Source organism: Pantherophis guttatus, chromosome 3 (genome assembly GCF_059756535.1).
Source record: "Pantherophis guttatus breed Tessera chromosome 3, ASM5975653v1, whole genome shotgun sequence".
Taxonomy (NCBI): Eukaryota; Metazoa; Chordata; class Lepidosauria; order Squamata; family Colubridae; genus Pantherophis; species Pantherophis guttatus.
Genome location: NC_142065.1, coordinates 155,096,439 through 155,121,083, shown reverse-complemented (window position 1 = coordinate 155,121,083; position 24,645 = coordinate 155,096,439). Strand labels below are relative to the sequence as shown.

Here is a 24,645-nt window from a genome sequence, read left to right as displayed (position 1 = left end):
CTCAAATCTTCCATTTAGTTATTCTCTTAAAAATGGGATATGGAAGGAATCTACTTGTTCAAATAAGCCTCAATCAAGAGTGCAGGTTTCCAAGTGATGAAGAAACAATTACATGTAGTCTTTGACTTATAACCACAATTGAGCCCAAAATTTCTGTTGCTAAGCAAGATAGTTGTTAACTGATTAATCCCCATTTTATGATCTTGATTTACAACCACAATTGAGCCCAACATTTCTGTTACTGAGCGAGAATTGTTAGGTGAAATTTGTCTCATTTCATGACCTTTATTCTCACAGTTTTTAAGTTAATCACTGCAATTGTTAAGTTAGTAACATGGTTGTTAAGTGAATCTGGTTTCGTCGCTGACTTTGCTTGTCAGAAGGGCACAAAAAATGATCACATCACCTTCCAACACTGCAATCGTCATAAATGTGAGTCAGTTGCCAACTGTCTAAATTTTGTTCAAGGGGATAGTGTAATGTCCATAAGTGTGAAAAACTCATATTTTTTTCAGTGCTCTTGTAACTTTAAACATTCACTAAATGAACAATTATAGGTCAAGGACTTCCTGTATATGTATATTCCGCATTTTTAAGAAAAACAAAATCCAGCAATGGCTTGGATCTGCAGCCATGCATAAGTGAAATATATTGTTTTGGGGAGGCAAGAAAAAGTAGTAGACTGTCAAACTTTATTTGTATGTATATGCATGTGAACAAACCCACACATTAAAACATTTTGATTATGTCTGATATGAGGTGTTGTTAGTTGCTGATGCCCAATTCTACTTCTCCAATATAAATGAAGCTGCAGATAGGCTGGGCAAGTATCTGAAGTCAGTAACAGAAGGGGTAGAAGCTAACACATTGAACCTTAATCCAGACAAAAATAAGGTGTTATTATTCATCTTGTTCAGAACATAGTACCCCTTCTCTTTAAATAGATCGTTGTTATTGCTATCATGTCACGAATCAATTGCTACTAGCTGAGGCATGTCTGTCAATTGGAACGTCTCCAGCCACAAACATTTATTTTTTGGCAATGCAAAATATGGGAGAGTTATACCGCTACAAAATTTTTTTAAATAAATCACCCGCTGCAGAATGCAAGAGTTAGATTAACAAATCAAACAAGAACCTTTTGTTAATTGTAAAAAAATGTCAGCCTGGAAATACCGCCATCTATACGTGCATTTATGGGTATCATTTGCCACACCAGCAAGAGTTCTGTGTTCTGTATTGGAGATTTTTTTTTTAAAATTTGATTTATATGCCGCCCTTCTCCGGAGACTCAGGGCGGCTTACAATGTGTTAAGCAATAGCCTTCATACTTTTGTATATTTATACAAAGTCAGCTTATTGCCCCCACAAACTGGGTCCTCAATTTACCTACCTTAGAAAGGATGGAAGGCTGAGTCAACCTTGAGCCTTGTGAGATTCGAATTTACAGTAATTGCAGACAGCTGGTGTTAATCACAATGCTATCAGTCTGCTGAGCCACCAGGCCCTGTGAGATAAGTTTCTGTCTCACATATGATGTTATATATCACCAGATATTTTGCTAGGACTCTCAATTTAGCAGTTCCGCTTTTCTCCCTATCCAGTGCAGCAGACTAAAGCAGCAGCAGACTAAAGCACTGTTATTAACATCAGCTGCCTGCAATTACTGCAAGTTCAAATCTCACCAGGCTCAAGGTTGACTCAGCCTTCCATCCTTCCTAAGGTAGGAAAAATGAGGACCTGGATTGTGGGGGCAATAAACTGACTTTGTATAAATATACAAAAGTATGAAGGTTATTGCTTAACGCATTGTAAGCCGCCCTGAGTCTCCGGAGAAGGGCGGCATATAAATCAAATTAAAAAAAAAAAAATCAGACATCCGTAATCTTAAAACAAAGAAGCAAATGGAATAGGTACAGAACCTGCAGCAAGTGAAACCTTTTATCTATCAGTTTCTCTCTGCTGTGGATTTTACACAGGTTCTGAGGAAGCCATTTTCACAGAGAACAAAGTGCCATTTTATTTCTGTTTTATTAGGTAGCAAGGAATGCGTTGCTCTGTTAAACATTAAAAAAAAAAATGGAAAATTGGCTCTTTAGAATTAAGAGAAGGAAGTCTGTCAAAATAATAAATAATTTTGGGTCCTCCCCCCCCTTGCACTGTTACAGGAAGAATTATTTTCTTCATATTCACAAAGGGGGACATTTGGAATTATTTTATTAGGTCAGATATTTAATTGCACTTTTTCTGGTTGCTCATACCTTGGTCACTTTCTGTTTAGATTACTGCAATTTATTGTGCACAGGGCTGCCCTTGAAGGCCACCTGGAAGTTACACTTGGCTCAGAATGCAGTGGCATGCAATGTTGAGAATCCATAGGTTTACCCATACTACACTATACTACATCAATACTATACTGCATCCAGTTTTTTCCAAGTACAATTTAAGGTGCTGGTTATTACTATTAATAGCAATAGCAATAGCACTTAGACGTATATACCACTTCCCTGTGCTATAATAAATAGCAGTTTACTATATTTGACCTCGATGGACTGGGGTGGACATGGCCAGGTGGGCGTGGCCAGCTCAACATCATTCATGTCGGAAGTGCCTATTAGCATTAGTACTTAGACTTATATACCACTTCACAGTGCTTTACAGCCCTCTCTAAGTGGTTTACAGAGTCAGCATATTGCCCCCAATAATCTGGGTCCTCATTTTACTGACCTCAGAAGGATGGAAGGCTGAGTCACTCTTAAAGCCCTAAATGGCATGGAACAGTGGTGGGTCGCTACCGGTTCACCCTGGATTGGGCAAACCAGTAGCGGTGGTGGTGGGAGGCTTCACCCACCTGCCCGGATGCTTTTGCGCATGTGCAGAAGCGGCATGCGCATGCGTGCGCCCATGAGCAAACCAGGAGCAATGGGTTTCAAAACCTGCCCCTGGCATGGAATCGTCATCTCCCCCCTGACGATATCTCTCCATCCATCAGAGCACATAGGATGGACATGCCTCAAGTCCTTTCCCTTAAACATTTCCATCATATAAGTCCTTGGAAGTGTGTCTTTTCTGTTGCAGGCCCGGCCTATGGAATACTCTTTCCCCTGAGGTATGAGAGACATCTATCTTTCTATTCTTCTGAAGACCACTTAAAACTCAGTTCTTCCATCATGTGATGAGATAAGGAAAGGCCAGTGGGGCATGAGAATGTGGGCATATTAGAAAAGTGTATGGCTGTATTAGAAAAGTATGGGTGCAGTGCCAGATTTTTCTGATTTTAATTGTATTTTTGTTACCTTTACACAGGTAAGGCATTAAGATGTCTTACATAAGAAATATCACCCTTTAGCTCTAAAAATTACTTTTTATCCTAGTTTTCAAAGCCACCACTTGACTGGGATGAACTATACAAGCAACAATTACCCTGTTTCCCTGAAAATAAGACATCCCCTGATAATAAGCCCAATCGGGTTTTTGAGCACATGCACTAAAATAAACCTCCCCCTGAAAATAAGCTCTCCCTAAAAATATTTAAACGCAGAGCTGAAAATCAGGTAAGATGGCAAGAGGAGCCCCATTTTGCTCCACGCATCCCAAAATAATAAGACCTCCCCGAAAATAAGGCCAAGCGCTCATTTCAGGGTTCAAAAAAATATAAAACAGGGTCTTATTTTCGGGGAAACATGAACTACTCCAAGTACTCTCTTCCATCAAAGCAAGCACAAAAAGGTCTAAGAATAAAAGATGATCAAACACAATATTTAAAAATGCTGTCACACATATGCAGAGCAGCTGTAACATGAAAAACTGGAACCCTGCAGAATGTTTTGGGGAATTTGTATTCATTACTCCACTATTTTTAAGTTATTTAGCATGCACTGAGCAGTAACATATGCTAATAAGTTAAAAACTTCATACGTAAGTCAACTTGCAGGTATCAACTTAAATAAAAAACAGAACAACTCCACTGTACCACAGAAAGAAAGAAAAATGTACTGTATAAGCAAGCAACTACTTGGACAGATGCTTCTGTGCATCTGGGAAACCGGCTACAATGCCCCTTCTGTTTAGTGACATTGTAAGAATACATTAGGCTTCATTAATCAGATAAGTAGAAACTAGACTGCAGAAGGAAGTAGCTGTGGCAAACATCTTAGAAGGGACCCTCCCTAATTTTTTGGGCTGTAAAAGGGGCAAGGAAGAAAGGCCTATGGAGATTCTCAGTCATCCAGGTCATAGTTGTCCCAAAGGTGTTTTTTTTACAACAGATAACTGGACTGTCTTGTTTTTTTCTTTGAAAATTTTTTGCTTCTCATCCAAGAGATTTAGAGGGCCATGAATTAAGGTTTGCTAGCACGGTTATCTATGGTATGACAAAGTTAATGTTGATTTCAATAATCACTTTGCTAGACATGCCAAACTGAGTTTGGAATAAATATAAATCAAGGAACTCTATGAAGTTGCCCAGGGTTGAAATTCTGACAGGTTCTGGAGAACCGGTAGCCGAAATTTTGAGTAGTTTGGAGAACCGGCAGATGCCACCTCTGGCTGGCCCCAGAGTGGGGTCAGAATGGAGATTTTGCAATATCCTTCCCCCTGGAGTGGGGAAGGAATGGAGATTTTGCAGTATCCTTCCCCTGCCACGCCCACCAAGCCACACCATGCCACCAAGCCACGCTCACAGAACCGGTAGTAAAAAAATTTGGATTTCACCACTGAAGTTGCCTCTATGTGTGTCTCCCCAGGAAGCTTTTTAAAGAAAAAAAATCGTGGCTAGACTGGTGGACTTATGGTAAAATAATATATTTCAACTCTGATGACCCTATCCTCGAGGGACGAGCTTGAATTAGAACCCTTGGCCATTGGTTTATATACTGTTCTGCCCCAGCTACGACCCCAAAGAACACAGCACACACAAAGTCTGTACAAACCTTAGTTTACTAAAATAAAAGCATTTTTTTGTTCAAACAAAGGCTGTTAATTAACTTTCTTAACAGCCTGCAAGAATCCAAAGAATAAATAATCTTAATCTTACTATGGTTGGCAGAAAGCCCTGAAGCAATTTGCAGAGAATTAAGATCAAGGCACGGAGAGTGAACGGTTGTTCCCTGCAAATTGCTTCAGTCGGCATTCCTCCTTAAATAGGCTAAGGGAGTGGCCAATTAACCCTAAGCCTTACTCTCAAGGAGACCTCCTCCTGAGGAGTCACTCCTGCCTTTTGGCAGCTCTGCGCACCCGTGCATCGAGAAGAGGCTCCTCATCTTTGTCCTCTTCACTTATGGGAACTTCTGGAGGTTCTGAATTCCCTGGCTGAATCCCTGCCTCTGGCACCACATCTTCTCCAGCTTCATTGTCTGACTCGAGTGCCAGCTGCACAGGCTGCTGGCGCAGCACCACACAAGCCTCCTCGCTTTCCGAATCAGCTGCAGAGGCTGCGTACGAGCCACAACAGATACCAACAACTGAAAGAAAGATTTAAACTAGATAAAAAGAGTTATGGATTTGATTTTGTAAAACATGAATTGGAAATCTTACTGTGTGGTAGTGATGAACATATTATTGCTAAAATTTATAAAATGTTACTGAATCTGAATTTGGAAAGTGAACATGTAAAACAGTCTTATCATTCAGTAGACAAGGGACTTTGGAAATAATGTGATGCTTGAACAATGGGAAAATATGTGGATGAAAGGTTTAAAATTCATACTGAACTATAATTTAAAATATTTTTTTAATAAGATGATGTATCATAGGTATTTAACACTGGATAAATTATCTACAACGTATAAAGGTATTTCAAATGAATGTTGGAAATATAAAAGTAAAGAAGGGATCTTTTATCATTTATGATGGACATTTGATAAAGCAAAGAAATTTTGGAGTCAGATTCATATTTTAACACAGAAATTTCTTAAAACAAAGATAAAAGATGAAACCAAGAAACTTTTCTTTTGGGGTTAATGGAAAAGACTTGGGGGGAAAATGGAATTTTGATCTTATATATTTTGACAGCAGCAAGACTACTGTATGTACAAAAATGGATGTTTTGATTCCCACCATGGACGAATGACTACAAAAGTTGATGGAGTTGGTGGAGATGGCTAAACTGACTGTTTTGATCAAAGAAAAGAATATAAGTACTTTTGTTGCTACATGGAAACTGCTTCTGGATTTTCTGCTTGAGGTGGGAAAAAAATGAAACTTTGATTTTGGGTTTTACTAATTAGATTGTTAGGGTCAATTCATGTATACAGGTAGTCCTCGACTTACAACAGTTCATTTAGCGATCATTCAACAGCCATGAATAATGTGACTTATGACCATTTTTCACAGTGACAACCTTTGCAGCATCCCCATTGCCACGTCACCACGAGATGCTTAGCAACTGGTTTATACTTAGGATGGTTGGTATGTCCCAGGGTCATGTGATCATTGTTTGCAATCTTTTGAGAAGCAAAGTCAATGGGGAAGCCAGATTCACATAACAACTAACTTAACAGTTTCAGCGTTTCACTCAACAACTGTGGCAAGAAATGGCATAAAATGGGGCAAAATTCACTTAACATATGTCCCATTTAACAACATAACTTTTGGGCTCAATTGTGGTCGTAAATCGAGGACTACCTATATATTGGAACATTTTTTTTTGAAAGCTTTCTATCTTTCCTCCTTGATACAATCCAAAATTGACACTCCATTCACATCTCCAAGATGAAATGTTTTGTCTTTTTCCAATTCTGCAACAATTTGGAAAAGCTTTTGTAAAATTATTCTTTATCCATTATTATTTTATTCATTTTCCTCCTCGCTCTAGAAAGGGAGTACATCAGTGGTGGGTTGCCCCTGGTTCACACCGGTTCTATAGAACTGGTAGTAAAACCGTTGGGAGGCTCTGTCCCCCGACTCCAACGTCATCAGAATGCTTCTGCGCATGCGCAGAAGAGCGTGTGCGCAGCCCCTTTGCAAACCGGTAGTAAAGGTAAGTATATGAACCCAGGGCAATATTCACCAATGCTTTTATCCAAACAATAACAGCAGTGCTGTGCTCTCATGTCAACCTTGGGAAGTAGACCAGATTAGAAACACAGTCCGAATGAACTGTGTTTAGTTAGTTGTTATGTGAATCTGGCTTCCCCATTGACTTTGCTTCTCAAAAGATCGCAAACAATGATCACATGATCTTGGGACATACAACCATTCTAAGTATGAACCAGTTGCTAAGCATCTCGTGGTCACACAGCTTCTGTCTGTAGTTACTAAATCCTTGTGAATGGCAAGAAGTAATTGTATAAGTCATGACACATGACTTAGCACTTGGGTTTCTGAGAGCAGCCTGCAAAGGAAGGATTAATATTTGTATGTTATCATTAGTTTCACACGCTGCACCACAACCAGGTTGAATTTGTAATCTACAGTACTTCTGGATATCCTGCGTGATAAGATTAATTTGAAAAGCTTTCTTTGGTAAATTTGCCATGAAAGAAAAAGCCTTTGAAAAACGTATAGCACTTTTAAGGAAGAATACATGTTGGTTTTTGTGTAACGTCCTCTGAAATATTTTTTGCCCTTTGATTAATTTCAAGTTAATTCATTCTGCAAACCGTATGTCTTAACTGAATGTATAATAATACTGAACAAGTTTTCTCTTTAGGTCACAGTGAGGATAATGACAATCAGCCACAGGAGTATTTAGCTTTCCTGTTACTTTTATAATCATAGAAGCCAAGACCAAAAGAAAAATGACATTAAAATGTGCAGATTTCCAGAGCTGTAGAAATTAAATTTTGCTGACAGTTCCACCATAATATATTCTTGCTCTATCAAGAATGCACGTCAAGTTATTATAATCACTTGACTTTTAACAAACTTTTAGTTATCCATTACGTCCAAATATATTACATTACATGCATACAATACATACATACAAATATGTCCTAATATTTCCTTTTATTCGTATCCATTTCATGTTTTCATAATTATGTTTACACTTGTATCTGTTATCAAATACATGCTTGATGAAACGAATAAATAAATTAATAAATAAAATATTGTACCGTGTTATTAATAGTTCAACAGTATGTATTTATTGAAAGCATGTGTATACGGTTTTCACCTAAAACAACTTAAGGCAGGTCTTCTAGTCCATCCCCCTGCTGAAGCAGGAGATCCTATATTATTTCAGTCCAATCTCTTTTTGAAAGCCTTTGGTGATGGAACACCCATTCCATTGGTTAATTGCTCTAACCATTAGGAAATTTCTCCTTAGTTCTAGGTTGCTTGCTTCCTTGGTTAGTTTCCAATCATTGTCTTACTTACTGGTGCTTTGGAAATAGTTTAACTCCCCTCGTCTTAGTAGGAGCCCCTCAAATATTGGAATATTGCCGTCATGTCTCCCCTAGTCCTTCTTTTCATTAGACTAGACCTATCCAATTCATCTAACCGTTCTTTGTATGTTTTTGTCTCCAGCTCTTTTCTGCACTCTTTCCAGAGTCTCAACATCTTTTTTTTGTATTGTGGGCACTAGAAATGGATGCAGTATTCCAAATGTGGTCTTCCTAAGGCTTTATAAAGCGGTACTAGAACTTCACATGATACGCTCACAAATATGCTGCTTGATGATCAGTTTGAACATTTTGCCTGGATTTTTTTTCTGAGTAGTCCTCATTTCCCTTTTTGAAAAAGGGAATGACCTTTACTTTTCTCCAGTTTTCTGGAGAATCTTTCAAAGGTTATGTTGTTTTTCCGATTCATATGGTGTCAAAGAGCAGGTATGTTTTACAACAAATTGGTAGTGTTTCCCGTAGTGAATAAAACAACCCAGCATAGGATGGTTGAGGAAGAATAATAAAGATTCAGATGTCATATGCTCAGCACAGGTCCTATATGATTATGGCACTTAACTTCCTCTAGTCCTTACTTTTCAGAGTGGAAGCCTAAAGGCTGTATTTCTATGTTTAAGAAGTCATGAAGTTGTTTTGTACTTTGATTTTCCCTTTATTATTTTTTTTTCCTGAAATGGAAAGCTTCTATTTCACTCTGTTCACTTCTCTTAATCATTCTCCAAAACCACCTGTCATAATGCTCTGTGCTTGACTGAAAATTGACGTAAGAGCTGCTCGTAATAGCTCAGTGAAAACAAATATATTTTTGTATACTACTAATCATCCCGGTAGTTATTTCACTGAAGTTTTATAATATTAATTTGGTATGTTCCATTTCAACACTATTAATTTTGTTTATTAAACAAAAATGCTAAACATTTTGCTTTGGCTATAGTGTCTCTCAGACAAGAAGGAGACTGACTTACTGAATGATTTAATAATGCCTAAGCTACAGTATATTTTAATTCACCTAATTATTAGAATGCATTTTAATGTGAAAATGAAAAGAATAAAAAAAAACCTGCCATTGTAATACTTTAAAACAGTGGTGAAATCCAAATTTTTTTACTACCGGTTCTGTGGACATGGCTTGGTGAGCATGGTGTGGCATGGTGGGCGTGACTTGGTGGGCATGGTAGGGGAAGGATACTGCAAAATCTCCATTCTCACCCCACTCCAGGGGAAGGATACTGCAAAATCTCCATTCCCATCCCACTCCAGGGGAAGGATACTGCAAAATCCCCATTCCCTCCCCACTTCTGAGGGAAGGATATTGCAAAATCTCAATTTCCACCCTACTCTGGGGCCAGCCAGAGGTGGCATTTGCTGATTCTCCGAACTACTCAAAATTTCCGCTACCGGTTCTCCAGAACCTGTCAGAACCTGCTGGATTTCACCCCTGCTTTAAAACCTAAAGCTTTAATTTGGATATACAATCTATTAAAACATTATATTTTCTTATTTAGGGTTAGAAACATTTGTTAAGTTTGCCCTATTTTATGACTTTTCTTGCCACATTTGTTAAGTGAATCATTGCATTTGTTAAGTTAGTAACATAGTTGTTAAGTGAATCTGGATTCCCAGTTGATTTTGTGTGTCAGAAGGTCACAAAAGCTGATCACATGAAGCTAGGACATTGCAACTGTCATAAATATGAGTCAGTTGCCAAGCATCTGAATTTTGATCACATGACCATGGGGATGTTGCAATGGTCATAAGTGTGAAAAATGGTCATAAGTCATTTTTTTCTGTGCTGTTGTAACTTTGAATGGTCACTAAATGAACTGTTGTAAGTCGATGACTACCTGTATTTAGCTTTTGAAAACTAAAAAGAAGTTACACTAAAAATGGTAGTAATAATATTCTATTCTCATAGTATGATGTACATAAAGTATGCTTTCTTAAAGGATTTCCTTACTTCCCAAAAATAGAATATCTCCTTATGGTAAAAACGTATAAACCAACAGCCTTTTGTCATAGGGTGAATAAGAATTCATGAATGTACAAGAGTTCAAAGCTTGGATTGCATCTATTTATCAATTTATAGCTGGTATATGTTCTGCCCACAGAAGTATTTAAAATGTAAAATGGCCTCTTGTTAAAACCGCAATAGGTAAACAATGAAATTCTACAGGTAGTCCTCAACTTACAACCACAATTGAGCCCCAAATTTATGTTGCTAAGTGAGAAACGTGTTAAGTGAATTTTGCCTCATTTGACAACTTTTCTTGTCACATTTGTTAAGTGAATCACTGCAGTTGTTAGATTAGTAATACGGTTGTTAAGGGAACCTGGTTTCCCCACTGAGTTTGCAGATCAGAAGGTCACAAAAGGGGATCACATGACTCTGAGACACTGCAACCGTCATAAATGTGAGTCACTTGTCAAACATCTGAATTATGATCCCATGGCCATGGGGCTACTGCAACAGTCATTAGTGTGAAAAGTGGTCATAAGTCACTTTTTTAGGTGCCGTTGTAACTTCAAACCATCACTGTTATAAGTCGAGGACTACCTGTATTTATGTATAAAGTTACATTGCAACTTTATTGATAACTAGTCAAGTATTCCTCTGCTTCACCTAAAGACTAAATGTTTGTTGCAGTGTTTTAGCTTCAAGCAGTAAACCAATACAGCAGTGATGGCTAATCCTTTTGCCATTGCATGCCAGGAGCGAGGGGAGCGCGGGGGGGGGGGGGTTGCGTGTGCAAGTGCCCACACCCTTAATTCTATGTGTCCCACCCCCGTGCATGCACACATAACACCCCCTACTGCTCCCCCCGTTCCTGGCACGCAATGGTCTGGTGGGCCCAGTAGGCCCGTTTTTCTCTCTCCCCAGGCTCCAGAGCCTTTCTAGGAGTCTGGGGAGAGCAAAAACGGCCTTCCCCACCACTCCCGGAGGCCCTCTGGAAGTGAGAAATGGCCCGTTTGCCAACTTCAGGTCCCAACTAGAAAGGCTGTGGTGCCTGGGGAGAGAGAAAAACGGGCCTTCCCCACCACCACCCCGAAGCCCTCTGGAGGCAGAAAACAGCCTGTTTCCCTACTTCTGGTGGGACCAGAAGGCCCGAAAATCAGCTGGCCAGCGTGCACATGGGCGGCAGAACTGAGCTTGCGTGCCCACCAATATGGCTACATGTGCCACCTGTGGCATGCGTGCCATAAATTCGCAATATAGCATTTGGCAACTTGACAGCTGCAGCCGGAAGATCATGAATGCAGTGACAATGCAATATAATAAGTTTGTTTATTTGTGTTAGAAACATTACAACTAAAATAAGGCATACTATATGACATAAAATTTAAAATATAAAATACCAGATTAAAATATGTAGAAGTTAAACAGATCTCTCCCATTAACTGCCTTCTATCGTGCTGCCATGAGGTCCTCAAATATCTACTGATCAGGACACAAATGGCAAGTATACATATGTGCTGTTGTCTGCATGTCATCACAATTGCAAAGGGTCACCGAATAGCCCCATTTGTTCAGAGTGTCTTTGGATCTTGTTGTACCTGGGTGCAGTTTAAACATAATAAGTACCAGCAGTATTAACATTGATTTCCAATCTCCTTGTAATTAAACCATGCACAGATAAATATATCCACTCAATCTACAAGGTAATACCAACTCTTAATAATTTTATTCTGATCTTCTTCATTTAGTGGTCCAGTAGCATAAACCAATCCCTTGTCTGTTAGTTTCCATTATTTAATGCACGTATAATAAGAAGCATTACACCCTAAGTTCTAGAGTCTCTTAACTTGTTATTGGTTAAACTTTTGCTGTTAGTGTCTTGAATGCTAATTTGGAAAATAGAGCATGGTAATCCGAACTATAACACTTCTTTTATTAAATAAAATAAAGCATTTCTGAGATTCATAAACTTAAATAAAGGTATTTCCCCACCCCCCATTTTATGAATCATGTATTACCTTACGAGAACACTTTCTCTACTTAGCAATTAACTTCGATTGCATAGGTATCCCCTCACAATCTCAGCAAGGAAGTTCAAATAGTATAAATTAATTAAAAATAAAATGGAGTTCGGAGTTCATATCCGGTAGAATTAACTTAGAGTATTTCTATACTCTAACCATCCCTAAGTATAGAAGAGTCTTCTCCCTTGCTCGTTTTAACGTCTTGCCTTCAGCATTGCTGGACGGTCGATTCAAGAGGCTTCCGAGGGGCGAGCGGCTATGTCCCTGTGGTAGAGCGGAGGTTGAGACTGTGGAGCATGTCCTTTTACACTGCCCCATGTACAACATAGCCAGGACTAATTTGATGTCTCTCTTAGAGACAGATTTCTGTGGGCCCAATGATAGTGATTTGGCCTTGTATTGTCTAGGGGATGGCTCCTCATACACTACCTCTCAGGTCTCAAAATTTTTTCTAAGAGCCTTAACCATTAGAGGAGAGCGCTGTGGTCCCTCTCAGCTGGGGCTTCCGGTGGCCGGCTGTTCGTGATGTTCTTTTCCCTATGTTTTTCTGTAGCTATGCTTGCATTTTGGTCTGTGACCGTAAATAAATTTATTATTATTAACTTACAATTTTCACTAAGGCTATGTTCATTTAATTTAATCCCTGCACTAAAACATTGATTTACATGGAAGTGAATTTCAATGCAAAACCTGGCTTAAAAAAATAATAATCATGATTTATATTTTTAGGCAATAAACTGAATGATATGGCAGTCCTTCAGATTCAAAGAAGACATTCTGCTCTGCAGTTCACCTATGTCATGGAAATGGCAGCCCCAGCCTAAAAAACGCAGAGTCTAGTACAGTGGGAGAATTGGAACTCCATTGTTGTAATAACTGGGGGTTATTTTTATTTTGAAAAATATTACATGCAAGCTAAAAATTTTATAGAGTGTTAGTGATTCCAGCTCTATTCTGTAGTAGCCTTAGTTAAGTTTAACATGATTTACTAACTAAATATATACAGGATTACTAATTAATGCAAACTATGCATTGTAATATATTAAGATAGTAGACTGTTAATTTGTCAGATGGTGTTTAATTCTGGGTAACCTTGTAAAATAGTTACATTATGTGCTTTATTGTTGACTCCTCAAAATACATTTATATTGCATAAAGTGTCCAGTGTGCTTTATGGAATAAATTGCTAAATTTGGAGTTTTTGCAGCAATTATTCATTTATATAATTTATACATAATCCTCATTTAGCAACCATAATTGGACTGGCAAATCAGATGTTAAGCGATGAAGTTGCTAAGTAAAACCATCACTGTACTTAACAATTTTACTTGTGAAGATTGTAAATATGGGGATTGGCCATAAAAGGCATATGGAAAGTCAGGTCTTCAAGTTGCCAATCAACAAAGAGTACACTTCGAGGAAAATGAAGATATACATCATGTGTATACATATTAATCGTCTTTATTAAGGGATACACATTAGGGTTGTTCCAACTTTTGAGAGCATACTTTATTCAAGGGCCTCTAATCCAGTGGTGAAATCCAAATTTTTTTACTACTGGTTCTGTGGGTGTGGCTTGGTGGGCATGGTGTGGCTTGGTGGATGTGGCTTGGTGGGCGTGGCAGGGGAAGGATACTGCAAAATCTCCATTCCCATCCCATTCCAGGGGAAGGATAGTGCAAAATTCCCATTCCCACCCCACTCTGGGGCCAGCCAGACGTAGTATTTGCCGGTTCTCCGAACTACTCAAAATTTCTGCTACTGGTTCTCCATAACCTGTCAGAACCTGCTGGATTTCACCCCTGCTCGAATCCCACTGCTTGAAGTATCAAAAATTCGGCACCCTTTTAAGAGCTCACTACAGTTCCTTCAAATGTCCCTTCACATCAACTGAGCATGTACTCAGATATTTCCAGAAGCTGAATAAGATCGGAAACCAAACTATAATTGCAATCAGCTGAAAGGATGTACCTACTATTGCAATTCCTGTAATTTAAAAGTTTATGTGTGTAGTTTGAGTCTGGGTATGCTTGCTGAAGCGTGGTGACTCATTTTTCAGATTTTCAAAGTAGATTCACAGACTCAAATCATACTATACTCTTTTTTCAATGCCATCATTTACACTGGAAAAAAAAACACAGGTCTATCTCCAGGAATAAATAGGCCCATATCTAAGATGAGAATAAACTATTAAAAAATTCAAAACCAGTGACAAAGTATGTCAGCTCCAGAATATTTTTAAATAGCCATTTTTGAATAGAAATATTTTAAAGACAATTATTAACACGACAATATTATGCAATATTTCATTAGGGATCCAGCTCTGGTTTAAACAAGTATTATAGTTTGTTTTTTTCCCCAATACTATATGTGTAAATCAGTCCGTTCAAGATTGTATTATTATCTAGTTTTAATTAGGAAAGCCTTGTTTCAAATCCTCTTATAAATTTATGAAACACGTAAAATAGCATGTTTTCTGTTTCAACAGAAGTAGAAAAAGAAAAGTTTTAACAAGACAGGTGAATTGATGACATCATTCTGTCCAACATAATGGAAAATCAGTATCTAATTATCAGAAAACTAAGTGATTATTTGACTTTCTTAAGTCTTGTATTTTGGGTTCTTACTGGGAATAACACTTCAAAACCTCACGATGAAAAGATAGACTTTTTTTTGGTTTTATAATTGGTTTTATAAAGGACTGAATTTTGAGACCTGAAAGAGGTTTAAATAAATAAAATGTTTATAAGGAATCATAACAATTACTTTTGGTATGTCACCATTTAGAATATAGTTACCTTCCTACATTTAGTAAATACAATGTCACAAAAAGCTGAGCCTTGAACTTATATATAAAAGTATTTTATTCCATAAGAAATTTATTTCACAAGGAAGTAATTTACAGAATTGAAGCTCACAGCCTGGATTACAATAGGTATTAACCATGCTTGTCACATACGTTGGTTCCCTGTCAACAGATCCCTGTATCTATGTATCCACTGTGTTTATCCTGCCACCTTCCCATCATTTACTGTATAACTGCTCCGTATTCTTAGAACTTGGGATCATAATGTCAAAACCCTCCAAACAAAATGGATGGGAACATCTAACCTCCCATGACTTCTATTCTGATTATTTGTCGCTGAGAAAGTACTAGATTAATCCAAATCCAATGGGCAGCAACAATTCCACTTTGCTCAATTTGATAATCTGCTTGAGCTGTAGCCCCAGTTATTGTTAATTATTAAAACAGAGCACCTTAAGAACTGCTACATAAGTGGATACACCTAGGTTGCTTTCATTATTTTTAATGATTTTCATCGGCTGTATTTTGTGATGACCACTTCAAATATTTTCACCACAGAAGGACATTCTTTTTATGACTAATTTTATTCCCTAACACTAACTACTTTTACAGAAATAAGAGACACCAAGTTATTCACAAGATCTCCAATTTTAGTGTAATATTCTATGTGATTTGAGCTATTGCCTTCCCCAATACAGTGTAGCAAATGATGAAAATTGGAACTGTCTTGGCAGTCGAAATGCAGTCAGAAATATTGGCTTTATTTCAAGAAGCTGAAGATGTGAATTCCTCAGTCATTGTCACTGTCTCATTAAGCAGCTAAATGTGACCAAAAAACATACATGTACAAAAAATACAAGGGCTAAATTTCAGGATTTATTCATTTTCTAGAAGCCTGGAAACATCGTGCTGGGCTGCTACACAGACTCAGTGGCAAGAATAGCCCTTTATCAACTGTATCTGATATGTCGTTACCTGCAGGAGAGAAATGTAGCTTTAATGCACCAAAAGCAACTAGTATTTGCTTTACCATTAGCAGAGAATCCTTCCTATATCAAAAGTGAAATTAAAGCTGGTAATCTAGTCTCTATCTTATCTCTCTTACTAAAAACGACTTTATAAAAACATAGATTGTCCAAAGCCATAATAGCCATTATAGGATGATGATCAAAACTTCTATATTTTGCATAAATTTATCATTGCATGAAGACTATGAATTAGCAAATAAAACAAAAGGGGAAGGGAAAAGAAACATATGTGTTGTGTGTCTGTGAAAATAAGATAAAGAGAAGGCTATAACAGATCTCAATAAAGGAGTCCTGATTGGGTGGAATTTATTTACTTAGTTAAACAATATATCTGGGTGGCTAACAATAAATAACATTGGCAGTAATGCAACCAATTAAAAACAAGTACAGTAACAATTTTAATTATTTTTAAATATTGTCTGTCTTTGTGTTTTTAATTAGGCTGTACACCGCCCTGAGTCCTTCAGGAGAAGGGCGGTATAGAAAATAAATAAATAAATAAATAAATAAATAAATAAATAAATAAATAAATAAATAAATAAATAAATTTACCAGTGGTGTTTCATAGTATTTATTTATTTGTTATTTGCCATCTATCTTGCCGTGGGGCTACTCCAGGGGTGGGTTGTACTTACCTTTACTACCAGTTTGCAACAGGGTTGCACTCACATGTGCAGAAGCTTCCTGATGATGATGATGATGTTGGGGTCGATGGGCGGAGCCTCCTGCCGGTTTTACTACCGGTTCTTGCGATCTGGTCTGAACCAGGGGCAACCCACTACTGAGTTACATTAGGCGGCTTATAGAAATATAAAAGGAAGAAAAATGAAAGGAATATAAACAAAACAGAAGTAAAGTAACAGAACAATGAAATAAACAATGACAAAGGAATACAGCAAGAATAATACATCAATATGATAGCCAAATATACCTTGTTTGCCTTGACACACACAAGACTGCCCTCGCTGTGTTGTTCTGGATCACTTGCAATCTTCAGATTCTTGAAGGGAAACACATATACAGTGATTTAAAACAGTTTTTTTAAAAAAGATTAAGGCAAAGTGACCATGAGTAGAATCTCCTGATCCAAAAACAAGGGCAATTAGCACACAAAACAGATTTGATCAAATCATTTGTCCCTCAATCTTGACTCTAGGACAGGGGTCCCCAACTCCTGGTTGGTGGGTTGGCACTGGGCTGCCGCATGCCAGAAATCGGGCTGCACAAATATGTGCAGTGCAGCCCTATCTGCGGGATACAAGCAGCATGTGAAACCATACCCCCTTCAGTCCTTGGAAAAACTTCTCTCCACAGAACCAGTCCATGGTACCCAAAAGATTTGGGGCCATTGCTCTAGGAGAACTCCAAATTGTGCATAAATTCTGTTTTCTATTCTGTGTTAAAAATGGAAGTTTTCCGATTCTGGGATGCTCAAAATCTACAGATGCTTAGCCTTTAGTAAAAAAACCAAACACCTTATAAACGACAATAACAGTCAAAAATAGTAATAGCAACAGCACTTAGATTTATATATTGCTTCAAGGTGTTTTACAGTATTCTCTGAGCATACTGCAATGTCAGCATTCTGCCCCCAACAATCTGGGTCCTCATTTTACTGACCTCAGAAGGATAAAACATACAGTTACTGTATTATATCTATTTAAGAGAACCAAAACATTGCAAAGTATGTAATCAAAGATCAAGGTACTATTAGGATTAAAAATGGCAGAATGATGATTTGATAGAAAAATAATAATAATAATAAAAAATTAGAAGTGAAGAGAGCCAAATAAGGGAATTTAAAATACAAATGGAATATTTTTTTAAAAAAATTCTTTTTTACATAATGATATGTATGCAAGGTATAGATGTTATAATTCAATAAATATTAAAATATTGGCTTATGGAACATCTAATTATGTGGTCTGATGTAATAAAATATTGTTTGCCTAAAGAAGCAAAAATTACTGTGCATAAGAGCTTGCTCTTGCAGGCATTGTTATATGAAAATGAATACTGGGTATAAGAGACAAAATTACACCAAATATAGTAAGAATGGAGTATTTTGGACATCTATACGGTAAAACTAGAAGAGACAGAGTCGAGCATGAATGGATGTTGAATAAACATAGACTGAATGTGAAAGTGAATGACCAGTATGAACAAAGTAATTGAGGTGATTTGGTCACATAGAGAAAATAGACAATGATAAAAATGTAAACTGATCTGAGAGGGAATAATAAATAGACTGAGTGAAAGAAGAATATTGAGAAAGTCATGGCTGTATAGATATGATTAGATCCCCAAATAGACAGAGGTAAGAAGTTTAAAGGGGGAAAAAACCCTAAAATGGTGTATGGACATGTAGAAGCAAAAATGGAAAAGTATGGTGCAAAGAAATATTGAAGGCTTTTGTCAAAATTATTAAAGCTTTGTGGTTCCCATGTTATCTTTCTCTGTCTCTCTGACAATCACATCTAATTTTGAGAGATATATTGAAAGATTTGATGTAAACTATTTTCAATATTTTTCCTTTTCGGTTCCCCTTCTTTTCTTGTTTAAAATGTATGCTTTAATTTTGCTTATATTTCTTACGTATTTTTTAAATTTAGCATAATGTTGTTTGCTAAAAATGTTACACAGTACAATAATAAAAAAATATCTCTGGGGATGAGTTCCTGATATCTTTTGAATTAAGATATTTAAGACATGTTGATATAGCTTAATATTCGGTTTTTGAATAAAGCTATTCTATGGCTCATGAGATAAACTGAAGAAGAAAATATATTGTCCTTTATGGCAAATAAGAATAACATACTCAAAATGTTTGAGGAAACAAAACATAAATATATATTTTATGTGATTTTGTTATTCACAGGAATTTAACGTTTCATCCAGTTGTCTGGGCAGCATATTAATATGTTTATTATGGTTTGTCATCCTATCTAAATTTTCTAAGGCTGTTCAACATTTAATGAAATTTCAGATACAAATACAGTATATAGTACCGGTTTTGGTTTAACTTCTATTAATATAGGAGAATATACAAACCTTTGAGAAAATCTATAACTCTCTCTCTCTGTGTGTGTGTGTGTATGTACACACACACACAGAAACACATACATACATACATACATACATACATACATACATACATACATACCCAACTGGTCAGTTTCTTACCTACATTGCAAATATTGAAATATTATGAGTAAAATCCAGTACAGCATTGGGAAAGTTGAAGTGCCAAATCACATACTAGTTTCATGAGTACAACTAATGAATCATTAAATTAATAAAACTAGGACATTTTAAACAAGTGTACCAGGTCTAACAAGGATAAGATTGGGAATGAAAGGTTTTAATCAAGACATTTCTTTCCTTGGTATCATCTTGACCCCCAATTTGCATTATTCTAACAGCAATTTAAATGTTTACAAACTAAGAATGAAAATTTAATATTCAGTTTGACTCTACATTTTATGTTTAACAGTAAGAGTTCTGCTCATAGCTAAAAATAATGAAATTTATTTTGTACAGAATCAATCACTTGACAAATTAAAATTGATAACTGTTTATGTAGCTGAAAATGTGCTATTCTGTCTATTCAACTGAACTGTGCAACATAGCTACAATATTATTATTATTAGCAGTAGGTAACTAGATAGCTTTTAGATGTTGGCTAATGACCTTGATCACTAGGACTAATGGAAGAACAGAGAAAGCATTATTGTTACTGTTTACTTGTATCTTGAGTTGGTAGTATTAAATAATGCCGCCTACTTCTAAGATGTTACATATAAATTGCATTAAATGAAAAATAGCAACAGCACTTAGACATATATATCACTCCATAGTGCTTTACAGCACTCTCTGAGCAGTTTAGAACATGCGCCAATAATCTGAGTTCTCATTTTACCAACCTTGGAAGGATAGAAGGCTAAGTCAACCTCGAGCCGATCAAGATCGAACTCCTGGCAGTGGGCAGTCAGCCTGCAGAACTGCATTCTCACCTCTGCACCACCATGGGTCTAATAAAATCTAATTGATTAGAAAAACTTAATTTTGTTAATCAATGTCCCTATTTCAGCATTTTGGAAAGAGTTTTTTAAAATAGCTAGGGTTTGCCAAACTAGTTTCCCCTTAATTAATAACTTCATTTAGAGCATGCTTTTTGCTTTGTGAAAGATTGTATTAGGTTTTCTACATGTATATGCACTATTCAAGTTTTAGTATCAGGTCTTAGCAATGTTGATGTTAAATATCTAAATCAACAGCAATAGCATGTTGAGTATCATGCACATGAACCACTCAGTGGTGGGATTCAAGTAATTTAACAACTGGTTCTCTGCCCTAATGATTTCTTTCAACAACCAGTTTGCCAAACTGCTCAGAAAGTTAACAACCGGTTCTCCCGAAGTGGTGCGAACTGGCTGAATCCCACCACTGGAACTGCTCCCCCAACCCAAACCTTCAGTGTATGCCCATTCTTTCAAAAGCTCCATAATTAGCATCTTTATATTTATTCATTCATCAAATCTATGCCCCATCCCAATCCAAACAGACTTTTAATGGCTTAAACAAAATAAAATAAATACATATATATATAATACGATCTTCCACACACACACTTAAAAAAAACCCACTTGTCAGCTAAAAGAAACCTTTTATTAACACAGCTGTTTAGTGCATGTTATTGAAAAGCAAATACATTGCATATACTGTAGATAAGAAGTAACTTCAGTAATCTATATTTTTGGATAAGAGAAAAATAGAAATATTGAGTGAGGAGTTATTGTTTAGTTAAGAAAATAAATGCCCAACTTCGAATGTTGCTGTGTTTTGATATGAAAAATATTGATAGACCTGCAATTCTGCCATACCATATAGCAAAGACACATCAATATTGTCAGCTATAAAGGATGCTGTTATAATATAAAAGAGGTTAGAAATACAAGGGACATTATTAAACTTGCACTCCATGCATACTTTTATGAATGTAAATGCCAATGTTTCCTGTGGAGTTTATTTTGGAGTAAATATTGATAATCAGATGAAAAACTGTTGAAGAGCATATTCTCTGAGTTAAATTTTAAAGCATTTGATAGTGATAAATAAAATGAAAAGAACGTCTTATATGAAAAAAAGGATGAATAATAAACTTGGTTTTTACAGACAATTACTCCTAATATTACTGAATGACTGTAACAATATACTTTAATTAATATTCAATTAATTCAATTAAAATGGAATACTTACTTTCTCTCAACAGTTTTATGAATATTATTACAAGTAATTATTTTGCTCAATTAAATATATATCATTTGAATTATTTATAAGCATCCCTTCTTTGAAAAACATCATCAGATGCCATTTTTGTTCAAACTTTGTTTGCTCCATCCATGCATTTCTATTTAAATAAAGATTGATGGCGAGCAATTTTTTTAAAAAAATTCTGATAATGGCTATGTTCAACAGTGTTTTTTTAAGTCTGACTTTTAAGGATGCCCAAAATCTATTTTTTACTTTTTATTCTAAAATAATAGCTCTTTATCCTGAAAGATTCTGCATAGCCTTCCTGCTCTTATTAGCATAATATACATTTTCACTTTGAATGAATCCTTTTTTCAGCGTGTCTTTTTTAAATAAAGCCTCACAGCAGTATACTGTATAATGCTTGTCATATTTCATCCCATTGCGAATCTTGAAATGAGACACCTTTTCTTGAAAAATTAGTGCAAATGCAGCTACAATGCTTCACCATTTGTATGAATATTCTATGAAACAAAAAAAGAGAACAAATTTTAAAGGTATTTCCCTATCATTTAAAAAACATCCTACCAGCTTTTAGAGAAGTGATACACACATACTTACAGCTCTATTCATGTTCAGAGGTCAATTTATTCACCACAGATTACTCTCTTTATTAGGACTAGCTAAAATGTCATGAAATAATGTCACATTTTCTGAATTCTGTCAGGCTGAAGGTTAAGTTCGGTGAGACAACTATTGGCTAAATGTATATATAGAATCATAGTATCAGGAGAGAAGTGAGAAGAACTGAAGGACAGACATGAGAAGCAAACTGAAGTGTTTTTGATTTTTAGATTTTGAAACTCAAACATACAGTACTTGCTGATTTGATGTGGTTGATCCATGCTTCATTGATAACAAGTCTCTCAAAGAAAGTAGGTAGATCTTTGAGAAACCTAAAGTAGGAAAGGATCCTCCTGATAGCAGAAAATGTACTCTAAATAAGGCATAGCATGTACTAATGCACAGTTATGATACATGAATAATGCAGATCCACAATCCTGTGTAAAAGAATTTTAATATGTAAATCTTAATCAATGTTGAGAATTGGTTTGCTTATTTTTTCCTGAAGTATGAGTGTGTGATGAGCTATTGCCTCACGTTTGGTCAGTTGAAATAAAGAGATGAGATGCAGCTAGTCAATTATTTAGAGATTGTGTGTGTGTGTGTGTGTGTGTGTGTGTGTGTGTGTGTGTGTGTCCTAATGGTTTTATTTCTCAGAGGCATTCCATTTATATTTCATCAAAGTAACCAATTAAAGCTCAGCATAATTGTAGTAATTGAACAAATCAATAATTGTTTAAGTTTTTTTCCTAAAGAATATATATTACAGAACTTGGAAACAGTGGCAGTTGGAACCCAATCACTCAATGGGTTATTTTGAGTGATTATCTGGACTTAAGGGACTCAATATCAATATAGATGAAGCCAACAAGATCTCACTATCAACCTCTTTTGTAAGATCCCAAAACCAAGTAAGCTTTGCGTTACGAAAGCAACAAGTTGATTAATGTCATACTAGCTTTTGCATTGGAAGGACCAAATCTATGGCCTTATAACCATTATAGCCACCCCAACCTAGCCCAACTGTTAGCTATACCATTCCTTGGACCAAGTTGGGTACTTGGACTGTCAGTTTGTCCAGATTTTGAAATAAAGCTCAGTGTTAAAATGTCTGCCATATTAATGTTTAAAGTGTGAATAAGGATTAAAAAAGCCTCAACCCACTTAAAGTAATCCTCTAAATGCACAGGAATGATTGATTGCATAGAAAAGCCTTGGTTGGTGGATGATTGACATGGCTCTTTGGACCTCCCTTTTTTTTTTCTAATGTAGCTACTGAGCCTAACAAACCCTACTGCAGAAGAAGGAAACTGAGGCAAATAACTCGATTCACACATTAAAAAGCAATCTGTTAGGCTTACATTTGTCTGTAAAATTGGCAATATATTGTTCAGAAGGCAAACTAGACAATTAGATGTAACATCATTAGCACAAATAAGGTATAATTTCATTAGTGCAAAGATCGATACTGAAGCCATTTTAAATTAAAAAAGCAACAAAAGGCTCAGAGCTTTCTTAAATTGACAAAGAATAGACAAAACCACAAATGAAGATTAAAAAAAAAAAACCTTACAAGAAAATAATAAAAAGAAATGCATTCTTAGATTTTTATCCATAGCTAAACATTATTCAACGAACTGACAAAAAATCATCATAATAAAAAAAATCAAATCTACAATCGTTTTAAAACTCTAAAATAAACAGAAACAGGATCTATTTCTATTTTCAGATAACTAAATATTCAGATAACTAAAAAAATAAGAATCACAAGGACCTTCCAAGCTTTTACAAATACTTTTGCTCTGGTTGTTATTGGCTTTTAAAAGCAATCATATTTCTGGCTCTGTGCATGTGCTGAAGGATACTTAACCAACAAATTTAATTGGATTAGAATGGTATCCATATACTACTCATATTATTTTCTAGATGGTGTGAATAAGACCAGAAGATGGGAAGGCAGAATAGCTTTATTTATAGTATATGTGATGTTTGGAGTTACTGGTGCTCCTGACCAACTGTCCTTCCAAATATTGGTCTTCTCTGCATTGGAAATAATTGCTCTTGGTGACTGTATGTAACTATATATAGATGCAAATTCACTAATGTGCATTCACAGATTCGCTTTTAATTAGTTGGACAGGCCTTGTTTGTGAGGTGCTGCAGTGTGTAAAGAAGGTGACAGCAGCAGAAACTTTAGAATTTATTGGATAATTTGAGTTTGGGAAGGAACAAGCAGTATCGGTATGTGAGGACTGTCATTTGGGGAAGATGACCCAAAGAATGGAGCCTTTTTCTATTTGACTATATTTCCTTTTTAAAGATTTCCCTCAAAGTCGTCTTATAAAATATTATTGAATTTGTATGCTGTCCAACTTCCAATGATTCTGCCATTTACTATGAAGTTAGAATGCCTTTCTTCATTACCAGAGAGAATAACAGAGTTGGAAGGGACCTTGGAGATCTTTTAGTCCAACCCTCTACTCAAGCAGGAGACCCTTCAGATAAGTGGTTGTCCAATCTCTTCGTAAAAACCTCCAGTTGTGGAGCACCTACAACTTCTGAAGCTGTTCCACTAACTAATTGTTCTGTCAGGAAATTTCTCCTTATTTCTAGA

General features: G+C 36.3%; 1 long non-coding RNA gene across 2 annotated transcripts in view; it reads right to left on the bottom strand.

Annotated features, from left to right (window-relative positions):
• Nucleotides 1–15,166: 15,166 nt before the first annotated feature.
• LOC117672576 (uncharacterized) overlaps nt 15,167–24,645 on the bottom strand; it is a 75,096-nt gene continuing 65,617 nt past the window's right edge. Inside the window, exons 2-5 of one of the 2 annotated variants that reach the window (XR_004593282.3) lie at nt 20,078–20,195; nt 17,086–17,154; nt 16,790–16,953; nt 15,167–16,101 (exon numbers count right to left, since the gene is read on the bottom strand). This is a non-coding gene — a long non-coding RNA (uncharacterized LOC117672576). Of the gene's footprint in view, nt 16,102–16,789; nt 16,954–17,085; nt 17,155–20,077; nt 23,676–24,645 lie in introns of those variants that run through there. The other variant, XR_009620202.2, reaches the window with a different exon arrangement.